Consider the following 19,464-nt stretch of genomic DNA (forward strand, 5'->3'; position numbering starts at 1 on the left):
AATCAGAGCAATCAACAAAGACTCGCTAGTGCTAGTGCAATCAACAAAGACTTGCAAAGCTCTAACAGGGCACAGCATATTCAACCTTTACCTCTCATCCGACTCAAACGGGGGATGAGAGAAGGACTGCAAGGAAATAACCTGTGACTGTGAGCGGAACGGTGTAGAAACGACCTTAGGTACATATTCCAAATGAGGTCTCAAAACTACCTTTGATAACCATACAGTACATGAAGGATTGTGTGACAGGGCATGTAATTGACAAATTCTCTTAAACAATGCCAATGTAAAGCAGTGTAGTTTTAAGAGTCAGAAATGTATCAGAAACGAATGCCTAGGGCTCAAACAGGGTACCTGAGATTACCTCTAACACTACAGACAAATACCATGAAGGGATGCGGACAGGGCGAAAATGTCATAGCCTGCACACTCCACGCATAAGCGAGGGACAATAAAATATTTATCGATCGAAGCCCCATTCACATGCATGTGTTCAACTCCATTGATGGGCCAAACCCACAACATCCAAAAGTCCAGCCGTGGGTGCCATATGATGCCCACGCCTGAAACAAAAGATGAAAAAAAAAGAGAAAGACCAGTGTCGAGAACCATGTGTGTTTGGGCCTATATGACACCACTTTCAGGAGCTGAATTCTGTTTTCCTGAACCCTCTTCAGATTCACATGAATCAGGTTGAACATGAAAATGCAAACAGGTGCTGAGAGGGAGAACCACAGGTGACGTCTCGTTCGTCTCGAACAGATTCACATCCGCTCTAGCAAAGTTCTTTCAGATTTTTTCCACAGTTTGAGGATGTTATGTCCTTTCCGGACACCAACGGATTTGTCTGGAGGAGGATATGACTGCCTTGACTACCTCTGGAAGGAAACACTGTTGTTCCAACAGCACTCAGTGCCAACAGCACTGCCAACATTTCCAGACAACTGATATGCAATTTTAGCCACTAGCTAGTCTAAACTCTGTGAGCTGGATGACCCTCACACACAGTGCCCAACCCACTGAGGAGGGATCTGACATCACCACTATATGGAGACAAACCTGTCCTAGCGGACGCCCAACATCAGAAAGTGGGTCCCTCTCCATGGCAACAAGGCTTGGCAACATCGCATATCTCAACAATGGGTATGCCTGAGCAGGTGATGTCCCTTGAAAAGGCCTCACATGCAACATGCCCAAGGGAATAATAGCAAACGCCATAATTATAAGCCCCAACAGCCTGTGAAATGTTTTTGCAGAGAGAACAAGTCCCTCTCTGAACATTGCTAGACACTGACATAATGACTGAACACGAGCTGGAGACAAGCAAACCTGCACTCTGGTCTAGGTTGACCCTCAGCCCTATACTGTCCAAATGGCTGAGAATGGCATCTCAGTGTTGGGCAGCCAGACTCTCTGTGTGGGTTAACACCAACCAATGTTGATATAATTAAAAATGCGGATGTCCTGGAGACTCAAAGACACCAGAGCAGCCATGCATTGTGGAAAGACCGGAAGGATGCAATATTAGTATGTTTTGCCAACAAAAGTGAATCTTAGAAAGCTCCTAAATATTAAAGTAAGAGCCCTTCAAATATATTATCACAAATCAGTCGTCCTGCTGTATTTTCAACATGATCTGTTTGTGTGTCAGCGTCCTGAAGTGGCATTTTATAAGAGTGAAATGTTATTGCCTCAGATTCAGAATGGGACCTAGGAAATATCAGCTGTAAAAACCTGCTGTCCCTCTGATAAGGGAGAATTTCCTCTATTGCCCCTTTCTGCAAGAGAGAATGATTTCCCTGAATCAAACAACGAGGCTTCCTGAAGAGAAACTACTATAGGATTTAAAGTGCCCTCCTGAATTGAATGCCATATTCATGCTTTATCATTTAAATTACCCAACTTGATTCCATCTTTTACTATTTCCAGGCTGACAAGCTGGAAGACAGTGCAGTTATTTGCAGGGATAGCATAATTTTCTTTTGTGTATGGTGCTGAGTAGTAGTAGTTGTAGTAGTTGTAGTGGCACTGAGTTGCCATAATTTTGGTGACTGCTTTACATGCAATGTCAGTGGAGGGAGACGTTTGTGCCCTCGCTACTGCATTTGATTAAATGTGGATTTCTGTTTTTGGCAGAACAACATGTGGCGCTTGTGACAAAGTTATTTTGCACACTAAATACTTACGCGTGCCCCAAAATGTTCGGTCATGTGTTACAGAGGCGAGATTCACTGTAAGATGACAATGGTCAACACTCATTCCCCAGTGTGATTAATGGGCAGGGACTGAGGCACACATTGATTTCCTAGTGTTTGAGGTGTGATGAATGGAGAACTTAACTCGATGATGTCCGAGGGGAGCGTTTGAATGGCCAGTTTTCATCTGCTGAATGGGAACTTGTCCTCTGCTTTATAATGAACACATCAAGCGGGCTTCGGCTGGCCAGAAGACCATGTTCTTAATTTAATAAATAATAATTTTAAAAATAATAAAATTATATCATGAGGAATTAAATTTCCCCTGATCTTTTAAGAAAAACTTACTTTGAAAGTATATTGTAAGTTTTAGAACTTAAACACTACCCACCCCCTGCCCCATATAGAAAAGAAAATGTATTTAAGCTAAACTACCAAAATAAATAAATAAATATCCTCTGTACTTCTGCAACTTTCTTGAATGAAATACATTTGAACATTTGCACACATGTCCACCCATATTTACCCATTATCAACATCCAGTCACAATGAAGTTATAATGAAAAAATGGGTTATAGTAACTACTATATATGCATTTATTATATAATATGTATAAATATGCTATAAGTACAAGGTTTGAAAATCTGTCAAACATTGTGCTGATTTTAGCTGTGTACACCTGCCACTCTGCATAGTCTTCCGGATGATTCCAAACTTAGAAACAAATGGCTGAAGATTATTTTTTAACAAGGTTCGTCTGTTTAAAAATAGTTTAGCCACTGAATCTTATTGCAATGATGAGTTTATATTAGATGTAATCACCCCAGTGCAAAGAGGACATTCAGATGTGGTAAAGTCCATAAACACTGTTAGCGTGTGCAAGTGTTAGCATTTGTGTCTGAGAAGACAAAATGTCAATGAAAGAAAGAGAGAGAGCACACTGTTATTACAATTTAGAAATGAAATATGTAAAAGCTGTTAAAAATGACATTTAGGACAAATATGGTTGAAAGCTGAATTTCTGATGTTCTTATGTTCAAGGTTACAAACTACTGCTTTAATTGATGTATCATCATTTGTAGACATAGAATGTCTGTTCGAGGTTGTTAGTTTGCTGTTCAAGGGTGGATCTACTTGTCACCATTACTTGATGTTTATGGCCATGCTTTAATTGGTTATGTCACGTGGGGTTGTGGACAGCTGGAAAGTAATGTCAGTGGCTTCGAGGAGTGGCCTGGACATCAAGGATCTTTCAAAGCCCTCTCAAGTAGAAAATACCACCTCTATCAGCCCAGTGCTTTAGATCAAATACATTTTATGTGACCCTCAGGAGTGGGAAAAAAGTCTGTACACTGAAAATCAATTTCTTTAACAACATGAAATCAAAATTGACCCTTTAGATTTTCTTTCTAAATCCATGTTCCTGTTATATTGCGCACATTTCATTAGTGCATGTTATTCCAAAGTAAAATAATTGTTTGTATTTGTAATCTATTATCAAAACGGAATAAAGGTTTTTGCGTCTGAAACAAATATCCTTTTCAGAAGAAATTAACCTAAATTGTTTTTATATTTAATTTTTATGATCAATAGCTATGGCAATTATTTGTATGTTAAACTGTCTAACAACAGATAAGCAGAATAAATTGTTTTATTACTACAGTTTGACGCAATAAAAAAATTATTGCAGACTCAATTTTAAAAACAGATAACAGATTATGAATTTATCTGTACAAGCGATTATTGGTCCAATTATTAAATTAAAATGTTCTACTTTTTCACATAGTAGTAACAAAATTGTGGACAGACTCAATGTTAAAGGTGCTATATGTAAGAGTGACAACAAGCATTTGAAATGGGTACTGCAGTCCAAATTCAAAATGTTGGAGAGTTGTCTGCACCACCCCAGACTCGAAGCTAATGCAGGTTGCCAGAAAGTTTATATGCAAATTAGCAAACTCAGCATCCTTTTAAAAGGATTCTGGGCTTTAAGCTCTCTCCCTCTTCCAAAGACATCTCCAATATTTATCCTTGTTTTACTACGCCTCTGGTCATAGTGATTTTTAGATGGATGGCGAGGCTTTTTACATTGGGTGGAATCTGTTTTCTGTGATCCAGTTCGTTTGCTGCTTTCCTTGGCTGCAGCATGCAGTGTTGTTTGCCTGCAAACTTGATCAAATCTGACAACCCAGTGGTGTCGAAATACTATTTGTGAGTGGGCAGTGGGCATGATCACACAGGCTAAAACATTTCACCCAAAGTGGAAACTTCAAAGTAGAACATACTGGCTGTAGCATTGTTATCGGAGAAGCAGGTCAAGTCAAGTGGTTTTTATTTTCGTTTCAACCATATACAGTTAGTACAGTACACAGCAAAACGAGACAACGTTCCTCCAGGACCATGGTGCTACATAAAAACAACAAAGGACCAACATAGGACCACATGAGACTACACAACGAAATAAAATACCTATATAAAAAAACCTATATATATCTATATAAAGTGCACGTGCAAACATGTGCAAAAAGTACAGGACAGTACAACAAATTACTGACAATGAACAGGACAATAGACAGTGCAGCGCCGACCAGTACTCAGTAGTGCAAAAAGATGACAGTTTCTAAAGATGTAAACATAACATACTATGAGATAGTGTTCTATGCACATAGCAGTTATTGAGGTAGCAGACAGTTATAAAGTGACAGTTATTAAAGTGCAACTCAGGACACGTGTGTGTGTCAAACCAGTCTCTGAGTATTGAGAAGCCTGATGGCTTGGGGAAGAAGCTGTTACACAGTCTGGCCGTGAGGGCCCGAATGCTTCGGTACCTCTTGCCAGACGGGAGGAGGGTAAAGAGTTTGTGTGAGGGGTGTGTGGGGTCAGTCCACAATGCTGGTTGCTTTGCGGATACAGTGTTTTTTGAAAATGTCTTTGATGGAGGGAAGAGAGACCCCAATGATCTTCTCAGCTGTCCTCACTATCCTCTGCAGGGCTTTGCGGTCCGAAACGGTGCAAGTCCCAAACCAGGCAGTGATGCAGCTGCTCAGGATGCTCTCAATAGTCCCTCTATAGAATGTAGTGAGGATGGGGGTTGGGAGATGTGCTTTCCTCAGCCTTCGAAGAAAGTAGAGACGCTGCTGGGCTTTCTTGGTGATAGAGCTGGTGTTGAGGGACCAGGTGAGGTTCTCCGCCAGGTGAACACCAAGAAATTTGGTGCTCTTGACGATCTCCACAGAGGAGCCGTCGATGTTCAGCGGAGTGTGTTCACCTTGTGCTCTCCTAAAGTCAACAACCATCTCTTTTGTTTTGTCGACATTCAGGGACAGGTTGTTGGCTCTACACCAGTTCGTCAGCCGCTGCACCTCCTCTATGTATGCTGACTCGTTGTTCTTGCTGATGAGACCCACCACGGTCGTGTCATCGGCGAACTTGATGATGTGATTCGAGCTGTGCATTGCTGCACAGTCGTGAGTCAGCAGAGTGAACAGCAGTGGACTGAGCACACAGCCCTGGGGGGCCCCAGTGCTCAGTGTGGAAGCTATGAAGGTATTTCATCTTATCATGGTTCCTAATTCTCTGATGACATGTTATGGTAATTTTATTATTTAGTACATTAAAATTTTTACATATAGCACCTTTAAAGAACCAATAACCGAATATGTAGAAAAAAAAGTGAATATCGGTAAAAAAATAAATAAAAATAATAATAATACAAAAAATACAAAGATTTCATAAATACAAAAATTAAAGGGATTGTTTACCAAAAAATCAAAATTCTCTCTTAATTTCTCACCCTTATGGCATCCCAGATGTGTTCTTCTGCTGAACACATATTGGCAGCATGAAAGTAATCCATAGATAAATTGATTTTATCTATGATAAGACTCCAGTTGATAAATCTTCAAAAGCAATATGATTTACAGAAAAAAATACTTAAATATTGATCTGTTTTTCACCCACATCTATTATATTGCTCCAGAAGATATGTATTTAACCAGTGGAGTCATATAGATTAGCTACTTTTTTACTGCCTTTATTTACTTTTTGGACCTTCTGAGTTCTGGTTACCATTCACTTGCATTGAATGGACCTGTAGAGCTGAAATATTCTTCTAAAGATATTCATTTGTGCTATGCAGAAGAAAGAATAAAGAATTCAAATTTTTTGGGGAACTATCCCTTTAAAGCGATTATTGGACTTTCTCAAATTTTCGGCTGATTTACTTTTTAAGTCCCACCCCTCCATCAACCTGACCATTCTAGTATGATATGACTAGCTCTCACAATTCAATCAATTCCCAAAGTAAAAAATAAAGTCCTGATCTACTTTGTTTTTTCTCATTCAATAACCTTTTTGAAAATACGTCATATTACGAAAGTTAAAGGGTTTGCGAACAGAGTGGCATGTTTACTTTAATGTGTCTGTAGTGTTTCCTAATTTTCAGCAATGATCTTGAAAAAACAAACAAACAGATGCCTAATTGAAACCATTCACACTGCGGAACACCTGTGCAGTGCAGTAAAGTGCATACACAACGTTTATGTGGATAGAAAATTATTCAAGCAGAGAAGAGTAAAAAAACTAGCTCTTATCTACTCTCAACATATACAGTAATCACCCTTCAGCCTCAAACTCCATCAACTCCCACTTTCTTCCCGAAGATGACACCAATGCTCTCACGCAGACAGCCAATGTACAATCTGCTCAGCCTTTTGGGGCCCAGTGCGGTCATGGGAATTAATGTTTTGTCAGCAAAATAAACACAGATCAATCTTTTGGAAGGTGATTAAAACCATCAGAGAGAATGAGGCTCTCTCCTCCTTCATTCAGGCTCATGTGTTTCAGAGTCTTTAAAAGCCTTCACAGTGGAGAAGTTCTGCAGTGTTCAAGCCCAATCAAGCTCTGATTCTCCTGGTGTGTAATGGAGTATAATTATAATCCTTGGAGGCAATGATGGAATTTTACAGCGCTGGTCGAGGTGGGAGATTATAAAGAATTTGCGGAGAGTGAAATAATGAAAGAATAAAGATGATGAAGTCTGTCTTTGGAAATCAAGTGTTACTAGTAATTTGACCCACACTGAATCAGCACACATTTTCCACATTTTATGTTTCAGATTCAAAACTCTTTTAAAATGCATAGAATGAGAAAAAACAAATGAACAAACTTGCAAGAGGTGGCAGATTTGTAATATTCCTTGAACAATGTTGTACTATAATTTTTGAATTCTGTGGAAATCTGCAGAAATTGAGGCCTTGTCAACACATTTGTATTTAAAAATGCATTGGTTTTGCTATACATTTAAATGACTTGTTCACATTGTAATGCCTTTTCCTCCACCGAAAACGGTGTTTCGAAAGCACACTGAAAATTTAGTCTTCATACAAAAATGTATTTGTTTGGATTTGGCCTTAGTCTGAGTTCTGAAGGCACAGATTCTGTCTGTTGTTATAATGGGAGCATAAATGAATGATACTGAGCATTTACATGTTTGATCTATGATTAATAACCCAATGTGTGTGGTCATGAAAACTCCTTAAACTGCATTTCTTTATCAGGGTAAGGTTATGAACAGTTTAAGCAAAAAACTATCAACAGAGGTAGATTTTTGCCCATTACCCCGATTTTCATGTTGCACATAAACAAGTTTACTGGCAATCCTAGTGGCTAATCCAATACTGGCAATCCTAGTGGCCTGTTGACATTTTGACAAAATAAGCAGAGAAAAATCCAACGATTTAAAATCTCATGTAAATGCTGTTTTCTTGTAAAGTTGATTTGATAAGCTGATTTTTGGTAGTCAGCTACTTGTTACTGTGTATGTGAATGCACTTATTGTGACCTAGCTTATAGGTGGTATTGTGGTTTAGGGTTTTGGTGTCTTGCACCAACTCTTTTAAGTAACAGATAATGTACAGTCAATCGGTCAATATTACAAAATAAATCCTGATAACTTGAACAGAAACGGTCTTGTCTCACCCTTAAGTTATTTAATTTGAAATGATGATCGCTTTAAGCAGCCTCCCGGTCCATCCTTGTCTCCTGGTTCTACTCCAGCTCTGCCCTGGCCTCCAGGTTTATTCTGGTCTCCAGGGTCTCCTCCAGCACCACCAGGGTCTACTGGCCCACCTTTAACCTGGCCCAGACAATCCCCTTAGTCTCCCCCACCTACCCTCCCTGGTCTGGCACATTCCTTTCCACAGATCATCCCATCCACACCCTCCTCGATCTGCTTTTTGCCCTCCTGGTCCTCTGTTACCCCCTGGGACAATCCATCGGTCATGTCTGGTGTGGATGTCAAGTGGTGTCCGTCGACAGGTGGTAAAAATAATAAAATAAAAATAATAATAAAAAAATATATATTATAAAAAATAAATTATGAAAAAAAAATAAATAAATATATATATATATATATATATATATATATATATATATATATATATATATATATATTAGTATATGAATATAAAAAAGAATTGCACATATATATATATATATATATATATATATATATATATATATATATACACTCACCTAAAGGATTATTAGGAACACCATACTAATACTGTGTTTGACCCCTTTCAGCCTTCAGAACTGCCTTAATTCTACGTGGCATTGATTCAACAAGGTGCTGAAAACATTCTTTAGAAATGTTGGCCCATATTGATAGGATAGCATCTTGCAGTTGATGGAGATTTGTGGGATGCACATCCAGGGCACGAAGCTCCCGTTCCACCACATCCCAAAGATGCTCTATTGGGTTGAGATCTGGTGACTGTGGGGGCCATTTTAGTACAGTGATCTCATTGTCATGTTCAAGAAACCAATTTGAAATGATTCGAGCTTTGTGACATGGTGCATTATCCTGCTGGAAGTAGCCATCAGAGGATGGGTACATGGTGGCCATAAAGGGATGGACATGGTCAGAAACAATGCTCAGGTAGGCCGTGGCATTTAAACGATGCCCAATTGGCACTAAGGGGCCTAAAGTGTGCCAAGAAAACATCCCCCACACCATTACACCACCACCACCAGCCTGCACAGTGGTAACAAGGCATGATGGATCCATGTTCTCATTCTGTTTATGCCAAATTCTGACTCTACCATCTGAATGTCTCAACAGAAATCGAGACTCATCAGACCAGGCAACATTTTTCCAGTCTTCAACTGTCCAATTTTTGTGAGCTCTTGCAAATTGTAGCCTCTTTTTCCTATTTGTAGTGGAGATGAGTGGTACCCGGTGGGGTCTTCTGCTGTTGTAGCCCATCCGCCTCAAGGTTGTGCATGTTGTGGCTTCACAAATGCTTTGCTGCATACCTCGGTTGTAACGAGTGGTTATTTCAGGCAAAGTTGCTCTTCTATCAGCTTGAATCAGTCGGCCCATTATCCTCTGACCTCTAGCATCAACAAGGCATTTTCGCCCACAGGACTGACGCATACTGGATGTTTTTCCCTTTTCACACCATTCTTTGTAAACCCTAGAAATGGTTGTGCGTGAAAATCCCAGTAACTGAGCAGATTGTGAAATACTCAGACCGGCCCGTCTGGCACCAACAACCATGCCACGCTCAAAATTGCTAAAATCACATTTCTTTCCCATTCTGACATTCAGTTTGGAGTTCAGGAGATTGTCTTGACCAGGACCACACCCCTAAATGCATTGAAGCAACTGCCATGTGATCATGTTGATTAGATAATTGCATTAATTAGAAATTGAACAGGTGTTCCTAATAATCCTTTAGGTGAGTGTATATACCTGTATATAGTTTATATGCTTAAAATAAACAACTTTAAATCAATTTTTACATATTTTCATGCTTTTCATTCAATCACATCATTTGCAATGCTTCACTGGACTGTAGTTCATTCCCTAATTAAAGACATTAAGCACACAGTCTTGTACCTTTGCCTTTTTGTCTGATTTTTAAATACTTTTTACATTTAAATAAAAGCTTGTATTGTTGTGATTCAATTTGTAGCTGGCTGGTTTGGTTCAGGGCTATGAAGGATTTTCTGAAATCACAATGAAAAAAATGAATGGGAAAAATACTTCCTGAAGCTAGATACCTGAGAAAGTGGGTGGGCACTTTTGCACCCAATAGAAGCCAAGCTATAAGCAAAATCCTGTCCTGCATCATGGATGGCTGGGAAAATTTAAATAAGATTAAAATGGCAGAGATGTCTTTTATGAGCTCATCCCTTTTTGACAGGAACAAAAGCTGAAATAACTTATGCAGCAAAGGACTGAATCTATTCACTATATTTGTTACTGTCTGTATGTGTTTGTTGTCTCTCTGTGTGTATAAATGTAGGGCACGAAACACGTTTGAAACCTTTCATTATAAATTTCCTTCCAACTGGTTTCCTTACACTGTCATATCCTGACAGCCTCACACAGAGTCTTTAGCCATTTATGCTCAGCTGCGTGCATTTACCCTTCCTAGCTACAAAACACATGCAACTAAGTGCACTGAGTTGCAGTCTAAATGGGCTAAGGACCATGGTCCCAAGGGAATGCCCTATGACATTTAGCTAGCATAATATCTTTTCTGTCTTTATCTACCAGCAGGACTCCTGTTTACGTACTGCTTACCACTCCTGGGTCTTTGTTAACTTTTCTTCCCCCCTTCCAAGCCAGTCCTCAATTACATATTGAATGTGTATAGATGTGGCAGTCAACTCTTTGACACGGCTAGGTTGTCAGACCCCTGCCAAGAAGATTTGATGCTACAGATGCTATTTGCTCAGCGATCAATAGGGCCTTTTCAAATACATTTGGCTCCCTAAGCTCCACGTGCCTAAGTGTGTCCACCAAGCTGACAGATGTTAGTATAATGTGTGGCTGAATATGTAGGCTTGGATATGTGTGTGAGGAACTGTATAGAGGCAGATGGTATGGAGTATATACTATGTGTCTGTTCCAACACCTATTGAGCTGGCTATGTAGATATCATTTTGAGGCATCAAAAACACAGGAAGGTTGATATAAAAGGGCAGCAGCATTAGCTGGAGCTTCTAAAATACCTAATTTTTGCCAAAGTCTTATGCAGCATTGTGTGTATCCTTTGTTATCAGATATTGAAAAATGCAGATCAAATTGTTAAATCTGAAATGGACTATTTTAATATGTATTTGTATTTGGTGTGCTATGAATATAACAGGGGGGTTCTCTGGTTGCTGTAGTTTTACCCACAGTCCAAAAACATGCAGGTCAACTGGAAACATTAAGTAGTCCATGTGTAAGTGTGTGTGTCTGTGTGTCTTAGCCCTGTGATGGACTGGCCACCTGCCCAGGGTGTTTCTCTGAGACAGCTGGAGACTCAGCACTACCCTTGACCCTAAATAGTACAAGAAACTACAGAAGATGGATGGATGGAGTATAACATTGTTAGCTCAACATGCTTTTGCTGAAGTCTATGGAAATACATTTTTGAGAAGAGTCTGCTGTGCACGTTGTGTAAGGAGCACTATTTGTATGACACACAGTTGGTGAGGGGGCTTCACAATTGCTGCCTATGTAGAGCATTCATATTCAGTCACCTTTGAGGTTTCATGATGGTAAGTCTGCTGCCCTAGACAAGCAGGTATAGCTTCAGGCCAGAGATCCCCAAATGGGGCGGAATTTCCAAAATAGGGTATGGTTTCTCCAGAAGGAGGTGGGGTTACTACAAAAGTGGGTTGCACCAACTCCAAAATGGAGTGGCACCTCCACAGATGGTTAGATTTAGGGAAAGGGTTAGGTAATGGGCACTCTATTTCTTTGCTAGTGGTTTGGGGTTCCTGCCCCTTTCTGAATGCAGCTATACTTTTCGCCAAGTTCCAGTATATTACAAGGCAATATTTTTTATATTTTGATCCTTTTTGAATTCTACTCTATTTGCATTCGGTTCTTGCTTTTATGGTGGAAGCAAACCCAGAAGCTGATCAGACCAGTATGTGTCTATGCGTGCGACATTTCTTAACACAGGTGGAATGCATTTTATAAAAAGCAAACTTTCATCACTTTGTTTTTCTGAATAATGACATGTGAATTGATACAAATTTGATTATTTATTTATTTATTTATTTACTTTCTTTATTTTTTATTCCCTTTTCTCCCAATTTGGAATGGCCAATTCCCACTACTTAGTAGGTCCTTGTGGTGGTGAGATTACTCACCTTAATCTGGGTAGTGGAGAACAAGTCTCAGTTGCCTCTGCTTCTGAGGTCATCAATCCGCGCTTCTTATCACATGGGCTTGCTGTGCATGACACCGTGGAGACTCACAGCATGTGGAGGCTCATGCTATTCTCCACGATCCATGCACAACTTAGCACACAGCCCATTGTGAGCAAGAACGACTAAGTGCGACCATGGGGAGGTTACCCATGTGACTCTACTCTCCCTAGCAACCGGTTCAATTTGGTTGCTTAGGAGACCTGGCTGGAGTCACTCAGCACATCCTGGATTCAAACTTGCAACTCCAGGGGTGGTAGTCAGCGTCAATACTCGCTGAGTTCACCAGGCCCCTACCTTATCCTTTATTAAAACTTGCATGTCTACAAATTAATGTTTAATTATAAGTACAAAGAAGATAATTTTATAATAATTTTTTTTAAATAATAATTAATTATAAATTAATTAAAATTATAAATTAATAATTAATTTTATATACTTTTCCTACTGAATTTAAACAGCTGAGCATGATTTTTGAATCAGAAAAGACAACAATAATAGCCTAATAATAATTATTATGAGTTTCAATAATGTCCTTTCATCATTTTAAAGTGGTTTCCTTGCATCGTGGCGTCTACTCTCCGCTCAACACTAGCATCAAGTGCCGCTTTGCCCTTCAAATAACAAGCATTGCAGAAAGCGTGACAGAGGGACAATTTTACGAGTTTGCCTTACAAGAAAGTGGGAATTGTGCACAATAAACATTGAAAACCAGTATTTGGAAGACAAAAAAGCAATTGCTTTGATTGCAGAAAATTAAAAGTGGATGCGTTTATGTTTAGGTCTTAGTGTTTTCTTGGTGAATATAATTAGTGTAGTTCAATATCTGTGGTCTCTGGATACTCAATTTTTAAATTGCATTTAAAAAATAATAATTTGCCTATGATTTGTCTTAATCCATAAGCTATTAAATTTTTCTTTGTGTTTTTGCTGTATTAAAACATTAATTAAATCATTTAAAATGTGTCTCTTAATTTGTCATTTTAAAAAATTTCTTGTTGTTTTATTGTTATATTTAAATCCATTTTAAAACATTAATTAAACCATTTTAAATATGTCTATTAATGACCAGCCTGCTGCTTTGCAAATGTCTGTTAGAGAGGCGCCACTAGTCAAGGCACAGGAGGCCGCCACACTCATGGTAGAATGAGCTTGTAGCCCCGTGGGAGGCGGCATGTGCTGGGCTTGATATACCATTGCTATGGTGCCAATGACACAGTGGACAATCCTCTGCTTGGAGACAGCGCTTCCTTTCCGCTGTCCCCCAAGCAGACAAAGAGCTACTCAGAGACCCTAAAGCTCTGCGTGCAATCCAAATAGATGCGTAAAGCACGCAGCAGACAAGGCTGGGTCTGCCTCATCAGGGACGACGTAAACCTAAAGGCTCTGGAAGGGAGCTACGGGTGCCCATGCCAGGTGAGGGCACTCTGTGGGCATAGGTGCACCATGAGCGCCTTATCCACCGGGGATCAGTGAATACCCCTTGGCCGCCCCACCATCGAGGGTAGTGTGTGCGGGGGAGCTGAAAGAACGGGACCGGGTAGTAAAAGGTGCCTCCCACGACCTTGTCAGCTGCTCGTGCACTTCCAGGAAGAAAGGAACTGGGGCGGGGTGTGGTTGTGAGCGGCGCCACGGGCCCAGGAGCCAATCATGTCTGTAATTTCCATGTCAGCCTGTGACTGGGCGACCGTACCCAAGGGGAAAAGACCAGCTGAGGCCTCCGCGTCCGACTGGAGGAGCCCACTCTCCGATGCTGCGCTCGAGAGCTCATTACATTCGTGGGCCCCGAATAAGAGGTCGAACTCGCTCTGAAACGAGCCAGCGGACTCATAAGGAAGCCTGATCGGGGCAAACGAGCGTGGGGAATGGGAGGTCCATGGGGGAATGCCCGGTGTAGGTGGTCCCATTGAGGTCCCCAAATCAACCTAGTGCTAGCTGAGCTAGCCTCATACCCGTAGGTAGAAGGACCAAGGTGGGGAGCCTCTGGGGTGGATTGCTTTCTTACTAAGGCAAGCCGTGACAGCAACGTTGCCATGGTCATGTTCTCACTGCGAGACCCATCCACGAACGATGTCTCTGTGTGAGCAGCACCCAGACATGAAAGACAGCGATCATGGCCATCAGAAGGCGAGAGATAACGACAGCAACCAGGAATTACACACAAACGGAAAGGCATCTTTAAAAAGACGCGTCTTTAAAATCATGTCTGTTTCCGTGTGTGCCTCTCTTTAGAATATACTCTTTTATGATACTCTTTTAGAATATACTCTTTTAGGTTTTTGCCGAAGTGCCCAGGGGCGATCTCTTCAATGCACCAGTGCAGGGGGGGGGGGGTGGCGGGGGGAGAAGCCGCTGAAATGCACTGTCAGTTCCAGCAGAGGTGAATGGAAGCTGTGGGAAATTCAGCTCAATGAGCATCAACCGCTCGACTCCGAAGAGAAAATCTGAATGAGTGGTTTGCATGCCAGCTCCATTTATACCCATATGTTCAGGGTAGTGGCATTCAAATACCACTCACCAATTCCCATTGGCCTTTTATCAAAGATCAGAGGTGCCTTGGGCTCCCAAGAGTGACCCCTAGCATCACTACATCGACACAACATCAAGTGAGTGACAGATATGGAACTAATTATTCTCTTTCCCTAATCTCTATACGAAGCACATTCAGTTCACTTCCTGCCCCCTGTCGTCCCCTGCTTTTGCCGCATGCCAACATCTTTCTGTTTGTCATATGACGCAAGAATAGGTTTGTCTCTCACTGCGCTGTCATAGAGATAGAGAAACCACTGTGACACAAGCTAATGTGATTTAGATAATGTTATGTCTGGTAATATACATACTTCGTATTTAATTTAAACAATTCCTGACATTTGACGTCACAATCATACTAAACTGCAGCTGTGTATTTATCAATGGTTTTTAGTTCTGGAGAATAACTGGGAGGACGTGAAACCAAATGACGCAGTTTACCAGAAGAGCAATTTTTCATATTGAATTGTTTGCGTTGGAGCTGTTCTGTGTATGTTGTGTACTTGTGTACAGTAAACATAGAGGCATTTGGATGTTTGCTAGCAGGGAATTTTTGTGTCAATCATTTGTCAAATGAGAGCCTTCTGAAGTCACAGTAAGTGGGGATTTTAATTAATCCTAGTGATCTATTGAGTCTATTCAACAAAAGAAACATTAAGATTTGTTCACTGATTGAGGTTAGTGTGTCTTTCTGTAGGTTATATCCAAGGAAGTCTCTAATACACAGTGAACGCAACCCATTAGCGTTCCCATTCATCTCAATAGTAGTTGCTTGGCTGGTGCAGGTACATCATTTGAAATTATCATTGAATCCAGCTGCAGTGCTGGCCCTCTACTGAATCTACAATGTGAAACACACAGTATGACCAAGATAGTCTGATTCATCATTGAATGACTCTAATGGACAGGGTCTTTTGAATCTTCAGCATAAAATATACAGGGTGAATTCCAATCGAATGTTATTATCCCTATGTCCTATTGACAACAAAGGACAGAGCTCTTGATGTGGGCACTCTGAAGGGAGCTTGACATTACAATTTGAATGTAGCCATCATTAAACGTCTTGTGACCGGGCCCTTTGTGAAAAACGTAACTTTCATACTTTGTTTGGAACAACCCTTTCTATGACATCCCTGTCTTGTATGCATTTGCAAGGAGGCATTAATCGTATTTTGTCTGTTTATTGAAGAGCCACAGGGAACAACTGCACTCAGCTTGTTTACATCAGTATTCACACCCTTACTCTCTTGTATTACTCCAACCTGTAGTACTCCGTGAGTCCCCCTAGTGGGCTGGATATAACACCATAACTAAGATAGGTAATTTACAATACCCTGACACCTCCCTCTTTTAGTACAATACTCCAAGGTACAATTCTGTTTACCTTATGGCTAAAACTCAGTAACCTAACATAACACAGATGACTATATATTTAACCCTCTTGAACTCACTACCGGAACATTTTTCCACATCAAACAAAATAACATTAATTATTATGTTCAGGAATAACCAAACCTGGCCATTTAACACACTTAAATTGTTAAGTGGCACTGACATATTATCAGGCTCTTTCATAAGTCCAACCGCTCAGCCGGCTTACTTACTCTTCCTGATCTGGTGATAGTATGTTTTGTTGCAATTGTCTCTGCAAATAAATCAGAGTCTCTATGAAGTTTAGCTCTCTGTGGTGATTTCTCTGAACCCACAATTGTCTTTAACGTAGTTCCTGGATCTCCATCAGGAAGCAACTGAAGATGCCTTCGATTTCTCCGTTTCTCTCCCCCCTCGTCATTGGAAACGTCATATTACCGTGGAGTTGTGCTTTCTCTCAGCACCGTCGCAGGCCCTTTCCATTTAGAGTCCTTGTCCAGATTTAACAAGACTGAATACCCTGGCCTAAGGAGAGGTAAGTCCTTTATACCATGTCGTCTGTTAAAGTAGAATGCTTGCTTTTCTTTCGCTTGTTTGTCTTTCTCTTTCACATTTGACTTGTTTGGCCACTTTGGTCTCAGATTTTTCGGTAAAGTGGGTAGAGTAGTACGGATTTTTCTTCCCATAAGCAATTCCGCTGGACTTACTCCTGTAGAGGTTGTGGGTGTGGCTCTGAAACACATGAGTGCCATCAACGGGTCATCCTGTTTCAGAATGCGCTTCGCTGTCTGAACTGCTCGTTCGGCATGTCCGTTACCTTGTGGATTATGCGGACTCGATGTAATGTGTTGAATATCGTACATAACACAAAATCTCCTCCACGCTTCACTGGAGAACTGCGGTCCGTTGTCGCTAACAATTTGTTCTGGTATGCCGAATCTTGCAAACAACACTTTGAGTCTCTGAATAACATGTTCAGATGTTGTGACGTATAGCAGAAGAATTTCCAAGTAGCGCGAATAATAGTCAGATACTACCAGATATTGTTGCGCTCTGTGCATACACAAGTCTATGGCTATTTGTTGCCATGGCCTTTCCGGCAGTGGTGTTGACTGTAAAGGTTCTTTGTGCTGTGCACGTTTATTTTCAATGCAAAACTTACACGTTTCGATCTTACGTCTAAGATCCTTCGAAATTCCAGGCCACCACACAGTCTCTTGAGCGCGTGCCCAGCGTTTTGACAAACCTTGGTGTCCGTCATGAATTCTGCTAAGCATCTCCTGTCTCATAACTTTTGGAATTACTATGCGATTCCCCAGCACAATCAATCCCTCATTCACTGACAAAGAGTCTTTCCATCTGTAAAAGCTCTGTACACCATCAGGAACGCTTTTAGCATATTCTGGCCACCCTTCTGTTACGAACTTCTCTACGGTTTGTAGCTGCTCATCCTTTTGTGTCTCAGTTTTTATTTCTGTTAGCTTGCGCTGTGACACCGGCAGACAACTAATGATCGCATTCACGTGACAACTCACATCTGCTGTCATGAAGTCTTCAGTGGTGTTCAACGGACTACGCGACAGTGCATCTGCTACAACCAAGGTTTTGCCAGGTGCGTACTCCGCTTTTGCATTAAACCGCATGAGTCTCATCAAAAGTCTCTGACATCTTACTGGCACTGTGTCCAAATATTTACTATTAATCAGTGGTACTAATGGCTTGTGATCAGTGATCAATTTGAATGTGTCCATGCCCACTAAGTATTTCTGGAACCTTTCACACGCCCACACGCCTGCAAGGCATTCCTTCTCAATCTGGGCGTATCTTGTTTCAGAATCCGTCAGTCTTCTAGAACAGTACGCGACCGGTTTCCAGCTGACCTCATGTTTTTGCATTAAAACGCCGCCGATACCGTAACTGCTAGCATCCGCTGATACTACTGTTTCTTTTTCCAGATCATAGTGTGCCAGGACTGGAGCTTTTGTGAGCGAACTTTTCAGAATGTTGAATGCGCTTTTCTGCGGTTGGTCCCATGTCCATGCACGTCCGTTCTTAAGCAGCTCGTGCAAAGGACCTCCCTTCGTTGCCAAGTCCGGAATGTATTTACCCATGTAGTTTATGAGGCCTAGGGCCCTCCTCAACTCATTTACTTTGTTCGGTTCTTGCAAGTCACTTATTGCACGTACCTTTTCTGGATCTGCTCTGACACCTTGTGCATCCACGACTTGACCCAGGAAACTCAACTCTGCTTTCCTGAAAACGCACTTTTCTTTATTCAATTTGAGCCCCACACTTTCCATCCTTTTCAGCACTTTTTCCAGGTGTTTGTCATGCTCGGCCCGATCCTTCCCGTACACGATCACATCATCCATGTACACCGCGACTCCTTCCATGTCCCTGAGAAGTCCATTCATTTTTCTTTGGAAGATTTCCGGGGCTATGCTGATTCCGAAAGGAAGCCTCTTAAAGCAATAGCGTCCCACCGGAGTGATGAATGTCGTCAGTAAGCTGCTCTCATCACATAGCGGAATCTGCCAGAATCCTGACGCTGCATCTAATGATGTAAAGACGCTTGCTCCAGTTAATTTAGCTAGAATTTCTTCTGTTGTGGGAAGCATGTATCTTTCTCTTTTTATGTTGTCGTTTAGTTTATTTAATCCAACACAAATTCTGATGGCGCCATTGGGCTTCATGACTGGAACCATGGGTGCACACCAATCTGTAGGCTGTGTGACTTTTTCCACAACACCTTGTTCCTCCATTCTCTGCAGTTCTGCTGTTACTTTATAAGGCAGTGGTAATGGTACTCTCCGTGCAGTATGTACTGCGTATGGCTCCGTGCCTTCTTTCAGGTGTATTTTTACCGGCTCAGTTTTCATTATACCACTTCCTTCAAAAACTGTGGTTATCTGCTCTATTCTTTTAACTAGCCCCATTTCAGCTGCTGTCTGTCGGCTTACAAGATTACTGACAGTTCTTCCATCAACCACATACACGGTAATGGCATATTTTCTACCTTTATGCTCCACTGCTGCAGTGAACTGTCCGATGCAATTCAGTGATCCGCTTGGGCTGTCTAGTGCTATGTTTGAATGAAGGAGCTGAGCCTTTGGATGAAGCTTCTCATATGTCACAGTGTTCATTACGGTAACAT

General features: G+C 41.1%; 1 protein-coding gene across 2 annotated transcripts in view; it reads left to right on the forward strand.

The window, feature by feature from the left end:
• The window catches only part of LOC127624630 (delta-sarcoglycan-like), a 430,073-nt gene that overhangs the window by 150,601 nt on the left and 260,008 nt on the right, over positions 1-19,464 (forward strand). The gene's annotated exons all lie outside the window — the stretch shown is intronic.

The sequence above is a fragment of the Xyrauchen texanus genome, chromosome 31 (genome assembly GCF_025860055.1).
Source record: "Xyrauchen texanus isolate HMW12.3.18 chromosome 31, RBS_HiC_50CHRs, whole genome shotgun sequence".
NCBI classification, from domain to species: Eukaryota; Metazoa; Chordata; class Actinopteri; order Cypriniformes; family Catostomidae; genus Xyrauchen; species Xyrauchen texanus.